We start from the raw sequence: 8,223 nt of genomic DNA, 5'->3' as shown, positions 1-8,223 counted from the left end.
AGCACGACCGTCGAGCTCTCAGCGTTAGTGAACGCCCGTGTCTCCACAATTGCCCTATGGTTTGTGCTGTTCTACGTGACACATAGACAGATTAGTCGACATGTGGCCTCCATGACAATTGGTCGTCAACGATCACACCATGGTACTTTACGGTGGCCGTCACCTCCAGTTGCTCGTTGTCGCAGAAAACATCGGGTGTGGCAATGGCTGCGCCACAAGGCTCAACGAACATGACCTGAGTCTTGATGGCATTCATTACGAGGCCGATGTCTTCAAGCCATCGGGAGATATCAGTTACTGCTCTCGTTAGAGTTCTGCCAACAAAATCTAAGTCAGGATGGGAGAAATCAAGGATTATATCGTCAGCAAATTCTTGGTGATTGACAGTTGCAGGAAGGGCTGAAGTGTTGAGCAGGAGCTTCTTCGGTGTCGTCATGACGTCAGGATGTGGAATTTTTCTGTGGTACATAGGTTGCATTTTTTTGCTCATATCTGTATGATCGGCTCTTCTCCCCCACCTTCCATGTATAGTGATGGTCAACGGCTTTCCTTCGCGCGCTCTTCAGCTCCCATGCATGTATGTGATTTGCGAGCTCAGTACTGTTTTTGTATTTTTCATGACGCCGCATGAAGGTGTGGTGGTTGGCGTGACGGGCTTTGAAGGGTGTCTCTGAGAAACCGATGTAAATCTAGCTGGTAGATTCCGCCGTGGCCTCGTACCCTATCTCCTTGGTTTTGGCACTCCCCGCACAGCGGACAGGACTCCTTGACTCTGCAGTTGCATGTTTTGGTCCTTTCTCTTAAAAACGTGTATGCCTTGTCTGGTGACATAGATAAAAAAACATATGCATGTATATTTTTATCTGTGTCACCAGACAAGGCACAACTGCGCTTTCTCCCAGTCGATACACTTGGTAGAACTGTTCTCAGGCATGCTCGGTTTGTTACGGTTCTCCTGTGCTTCTTTCACTGATTCACTCCGGTGGCGTGAATGGGTTGAATGGGTTTTTGGCATTCGGCAAATAAGTTGCAAATGCATACTGTACACGGAAAAAAGGAGAAGGTCAAAATGTTACGAGTTTTGACTAAAGCATAACTCGTAACATTTTGTCCTTCTCCTTTTTTCCATAATTAAATTGGCTCACCATCCGAATTCAAAAATACATAATTATACGTTTTTGAAGGAGAAAGGACCAAAAGGTTACTTGTACAAGTTATGACTAAAGGTCCACCAATGACTATAATCGTAGAAAAGAAAAGGACATATGGATATGAGATTATGAGTTAAGAGTAACTGTCCACCACTGTAACTAGATACTATATACAGTCAGAAAGTGCAACAACTAGGCACAAAACTGAGAGAGTACTGAGACATTCCACGCGCTGACACCTAACTCCAACACATCTCCGTAGCCGTGACCAACAGCCTTCCAACACAGATCTTTCCTTTTAACCTTGAACCTTCCGAGTTGGAAGGCTGTTGGTTAGCGCTACAGAAATGTGTTGAAGTAACAGTTAGTTACATGTACATGTAGGTATCAGGATGTCGAATGTCTCAGTACTCTGTCATTTTGGTGCCTAGTTGTTGCACTTTCTGACTATAGTATCTAGTTACAGTGGTGGACAGTTACTCTTAATTACCTCGTATCCATATGTCCTTTTCATTTCTACATTAATTTTATTATTGGCTCAAGACTACAATAATCTAGAGTGCGGATGCAAGTTTTGCGCTCCGCGGTCGAGTTTGTTTCACCGGTGTAGCTGCCTTCGGCAGGACCGCACCTACACTGATTTGTCCTAGTGTTGATGTATGACTCAATAATATGGCGACTAACGAAGATATGGACTTAGCTCTGCTGACATACGAGGAGCTGCTCACAGTTGCCCGAGCTACAGGACTGACCAACCCGGAGACAATGGGCCGACAAGACTTGGTTGTTGCCCTTCGCAAGGAAGGACTAGGAATACGGAAGTCACCAGACCAAATGGTAAGCGATCTGCTCTCCACTTTCCAGCTGCTTAACGAGACCATAAAAGGTATGGCTTCAGAAATAGAATGTCTTCGAACGAGCAAGACAGACGCCAATAGAGAGGTTCCGGGGTACGATTTTCCGTGCCAAAATCCGTATGGGCGCTACGGATTTTTTCCAGGCGTGCTCCATACGATTTTTCGGCACGAGAATCCGTGTGGACTGGCTTTCATACGAACCAGGCTTCGTATGGAAATTTTGCGTCATCGGGTGCAGAAAGATTTTTCGCGTACAAATTTGGTACGAGAAACAGCGATTTTTCGCGGGAAGTTTTGTTTTCGGTACAAATTTTCAAAATAAAAAGGCATAGCGCGGGAATGTGACGTGTTTGCGATCGTAACCTAGGCAATGACGGCAAACACATAAGTTTCGTACCCCGGAACTTTTCACTGCTCGAAAACGACGTATAAAAAATCCGTAGCGCCTCCACGGATTTTGGCACGAAAAATCGTACTCCGGAACCTCCCTATTGTCTCCTTGCAAATAGAAGTTGCTCAACTGAAGGGAGTAGTAGAGAGAATGCAGTCCACAAATCCCGTACTCGTAGCGTCCCCAGCTTGCACTGACCAAGAGAAATTGTACAGTAGCACTACAAGGAAAGTTGCCTCACCAACAGGCACACACACCAGCACGGACGGTAGTACACGTACTACCAAGAGTAGATAAACATTGGTACTACTACAAGAAGTAGTACCCCAACGGCCAGACCTGACCTGCCCGCCAAACCTCAAACGCAAGATACAAGCACAAGCGACAATGGCAAAACCCACACCGCCGCCGCCCTGCACAAGCCGACACCAACACTACCAGTAGTTCACTGAAACGCACTAGGGACCTTTCGCACCCCGCGTACGGATACGAAACGAATGCTGATTCGTCACCTGGGTTCGAGGATTCGTCAGAGTCCCTGCGGAGAACTCGTTTTCACGAATGGAAGCCTCTTCATTCGTGGCACGCTCCGAATCCGTCAGGTACACATTTATTTGGATAGGTACACATGTTTTGCAAGGTACACATTTTTCCCTTGATTCCATGATCCATGCACGTGTGCGTGTAAAAACCCGTACGCAAAGCTACCGGCGCCCGCGGCCGTATTCGTAGTTGCCATGCACATTTGCATGACGACTTGCGAAACCTGAAATCTGTTTTCAACGAAACGATTACGAGCCGAATCAAACTTTCGTTTCGCATTCGTTTCGTAGCAAATGCGAAAGGTCCCTACTATCACAAGCCAGTTCACAAAAGAGCCAGCCCCAGGGGGTATTTGACGACTCCCTGGCCAGCCCGTACCAAACGCACTGACCTTCAGGGCGTGGAGCGGGTGAAGCGCACGGCCTTCTACCTTGGCAATGTAGACCTTGGATGCGATGCTGCCTCAATTGAACTGTGGTGTAAAAAGAAAGATGTCGAAGTTTTTCACTGCTCAATCTCAGAATCACGGTACTTTGGTACAGCTTATGCCCACCTGGTTGTGGGAGAGAACTGTGTAGCCGTAGTGCACACACTGCGTCTGAGACAGTGTCTCTATTGAAGTTTTTCGCTAGCTTATAATACTCTCCCTCGCTCTATGTTGCGGCACAGTAGCTCCCTTCTTCATGTAATAGCTGGCCTACTGTAACAATTATGACTTTGCTGGTCAAATAGCTGAGGCTGCAGTCACCTCACCAATCATCTCATATTTTCAATGTTCCTTTTATTTTACTTTAACAATTTCGCAACCTCTCTCTCTCTCTCTCTCTCTCTCTCTCTCTCTCTCTCTCTCTCTCTCTCTCTCTCTCTCTCTCTCTCTCTCTCTCTCTCTCTCTCTCTCTCTCTCTCTCTCTCTCTCTCTCTCTCTCTCTCTCTCTCTCTCTCTCTCTCTCTCTCTCTCTCTCTCTCTTTCTCTTTCTCTCTCTCTCTCTCTCTCTCTCTCTCTCTCTCTCTCTCTCTCTCTCTCTCTCTCTCTCTCTCTCTCTCTCTCTCTCTCTCTCTCCCGCTCTACCGCTCTCTCTCTCTCTCTCTCTCTCTCTCTCTCTCTCTCTCTCTCTCTCTCTCTCTCTCTCTCTCTCTCTCGCTCTCGCTCTCGCTCTCGCTCTCGCTCTCCCTCCCCACCCACTCTTGGTGCGTCTAGGTGGCTATGAAGTCGAGACCCTAGGTCGGCGGAGCTCCCTAAACCTCACCACCGCTGCCACGATTCAGGTTGTGCGTGCTTCCCCTAGCTGCATCTCATGTTTGGCATTAAGTGGTCTTTGTAAAAAAAAAAAAAAAAAAAAAAAAAGACAAGATCCAAGGGCCTGGTTTCTGGCCTGACAAAATTAGTATCCGGAAATGGAGGTTCCACACTGACCAGGCTGAATCTGAACAATGAGTAAACCAACACCTCAACTTGACCCTAACGCAACACCCTTCTATCCTTCAACGCCACTAGCCTCCTTTCCCGTAGCCTGTATCAATGCACGTTCCCTTAGAAACAAATCTGCTGAGCTATCCGACCTTCTCGCGACCAGCTGTCCCCTTATTGTTTGCATAACTGAAACCTGGTTGTGTCCACAAATTTCCCTCTCCTTCTCAGGCTATGAATGTTTTCGAAGGGATCGACCCACCTCCGAGAATAAAATTAACACCAACGACTTCCTGGCCTATGGCGGTGTTGCTATCTTAGTAAAATCAAGTGCATTTGGTCCTATTACCCACCGTACAGACCTACATCTTCCGCAATTCGAAGCTACCTGGGTAGAGATATCGCCATCCACTGCAACCTCTGCTTGCCCCACGCGCCAGCAGCCCATCCAAATTGCGGCTGTCTACCGCCCACCGTCCACCGACCCGTCGGTGACAGATACCTTTTACGCCTCATTTTAAAGCTGCTTGACTCAAATACGGACCCCTGGCTCGCCAGTCCTCATCATGGGAGATTTCAATGCTAAATGTTCCACCTGGTATGGAACAACAACAGACACTGCAGGCCACCACCTTTCATGTCTTCTTGACATGTTTTCCTTGCAGCAACACGTCACATTCTCGACCCACCGCTCCCACAAAGGCAATGAGGCTGCTCTGGACCTGATGATCACTGACACCGCAGCCAGCATCTGCGATCCGCGCCCCTCAGCCCCCCTCGGTCAGTCGGACCACTCAATTGTTCTTGGCCGTTTGTGCATCCCGACATGTACCGCATCACCACCTGCACCCAACACTACACTGCCCTCCCATTCCTTCCAGATACCTGACTTCAGTCAGTTTGACATCTCCTCCATTCTTCCCACTCACCTAGTTGCTCTAAATGAATCCATTGCTAATGTCAACTGGCATGCTGCTCTCCAGTTGAAGCTTGGAGATCCAAACCGTACTGCTCCAGCATTTTATGACATCGTTCATGGTCTATGCTCCGCTTTCCTACCCACCCGGCTGCGCTCTTCAGCCCCTAGACGACGTACACCAAGTCCCCCGTGGCTGACACGTGCTGTTAAAGCTCAGCTGAAGAGGAAGTGAGACTCGTACAGCTTGTATCGCAAGTATCCTACCCCTAGCAATCACGAGCATTACAAGTGCGAACGTAACAGAGCACGAATCCTATCTAGAGAGGCTCACCGCCAGTATGTGTCCTCCATTACCACTAACCCCTCATCCATTATTGCATCCACCCCTAGTTTGTTCAAGTTCATTAAGTAGCTTCGTTCGCCGTTCCCTGTTGGCAACCCTATCATCACTGAACTCCATGAAAATAACACAGTACACAACGACCCTACCCAGATTGCCAATGCTCTGAATCGCCAATTCATCAGCTTTGGAACACCGGATGATCCTGCATGGTATCTTTCTGGTATTCCATACCACGGGCTCCCAGCACTACCCTCTTTTAGCACTACTCCCACCGCCATTGCCCAACACATCCGTATAGTAGTACATGTCTGACCACGTTTGAAGAAATACAGGTACTGTACATCTATTGGAGATTATACGGTACTCGTAAATTCACAATTCACAAAAATTAATAAGAACAGATTAAAAATGATGGTGGCGAGCCCTGCATGCATCTCAGTTTACCAAAATGGTCTCCACATACATTTCTGAAAGCTAGGCCATACGGAGTACATGTACGGTATATGACTATATCAACTATACCCTGTACCCTGTCTAAATATGTACATTTACGGTATATCAACTATACCCTGTACCCTGTCTAAATATGTACATGTACGGTATATCAACTATACCCTGTTCCCTGTCTAAATATGTACATGTACGGTATATCAACTATACCCTGTACCCTGTCTAAATATGTACATGTACGGTATATCAACTACACCCTGTACCCTGTCTAAATATGTACATGTACGGTATATCAACTATACCCTGTACCTTGTCTAAATATGTACATGTACGGTATATCAACTATACCCTGTACCCTGTCTAAATATGTACATGTACGGTATATCAACTATACCCTGTACCCTGTCTAAATATGTACATGTACGGTATATCAACTATACCCTGTACCTTGTCTAAATATGTACATGTACGGTATATCAACTACACCCTGTACCCTGTCTAAATATGTACATGTACGGTATATCAACTATACCCTGTACCCTGTCTAAATATGTACATGTACGGTATATCAACTATACCCTGTACCCTGTCTAAATATGTACATGTACGGTATATCAACTATACCCTGTACCCTGTCTAAATACATGTATGTACATGTACGGTATATCAACTATACCCTGTACCCTGTCTAAATATGTACATGTACGGTATATCAACTATTTATACCATGGTACGGTACGGAGGGCCTGTTTTCAGCCAATCAGCGCTCGTCTAGCCATGGTTATATTGGCCAGTATAAATCCCGCGCGGGATTTATATAGAATATAAATCCCGGTGCACGGTACGTACGCTAGGGCACTGCCACCGTACATGTTCACTGCCTGAAAGGCAGTGAACTTGTACGGCGGCAGTACTCCAGCGCACGGACCATACATAAACAGACACAACGGACACCACATGCGCGTGTACACTCCACACAGAACGGCACACTGACGAGGAACAGTATACACAATGGAAAAGAAGAATGACCTGGAATTCGTCTACAGAGTATTCTGTTATACTGAATCTGAGGATAAAGAACGTCGAATAATCACGAAGTATCCCGAATGGGTCAGCAATGTACATTGTACTTCGAAGAGTTGAAGATCATCAACAGACTGTCTCCTTCGTAAATAAGTTTATAATACCAGTGTACATGTACTTCAACCCGATTGGAAAAGGCTACAATAGATTGGATTGAAATGTGATACAAAACAGTGTATGCAAATGCATCTACTTGCAAGCAAAACTGATTATGAGATGCCGCATGTGAAAATCAGCACTGTACCATAATTATAGTAACACTTACTCCCAAAGAGTCCAAGCTGTAATCTAACTAGTGACGGTAGTTTGATTCAACGACAAACTCCAGCACCGCAGCAATTCAGTCGACTTCCGCACCGCTCACGACTCAAGACAAGATCATGAAGATGCTACAACATGCACTGGAACTGAAAGGAAATCTTATGCCAAACATCCACGGAGGAATCTCCTTCTGACCTTGCTCGACCATTCTTTCAATTGACAACTGATAACCATCAGAAGATGTTCATGTACTGCATGATGTAGGAGATCTCCAAATAGGTTCGTTGTTCTGGAAATGCGTAGGGGTACCTGGCATAAGTAGGATATGACCCTCGTAGTCGGGTTATACCGTACCCTCATATAAATCCCTCCTGCTATCGCAGTCGGGATTTATATTCAGCCGGTATAACCCTCTGACTCGGGTTATATCCTCTACACCCTGTACCCTGTCTAAATATGTACATGTACGGTATATCAACTATACCCTGTACCCTGTCTAAATATGTACATGTACGGTATATCAACTATACCCTGTACCCTGTCTAAATATGTACATGTACGGTATATCAACTATACCCTGTACCCTGTCTAAATATGTACATGTACGGTATATCAACTATACCCTGTACCCTGTCTAAATATGTACATGTACGGTATATCAACTATACAGTGTACCTTGTCTAAATATGTACATGTATAGGATATTACCCAAGTACGAGGGTGTTACCTCCCGAATATCATCCCGACTGCGTAGCAGGATGGATGATATGAGGGTTCGGTAACACCCGAGTACGCGGGTCAATATCCTACTTATCCC

The sequence above is a fragment of the Sycon ciliatum genome, chromosome 5 (assembly GCF_964019385.1).
Source record: "Sycon ciliatum chromosome 5, ocSycCili1.1, whole genome shotgun sequence".
Classification (NCBI taxonomy): domain Eukaryota; kingdom Metazoa; phylum Porifera; class Calcarea; order Leucosolenida; family Sycettidae; genus Sycon; species Sycon ciliatum.
Note: the sequence above shows the minus strand (reverse complement) of the source record.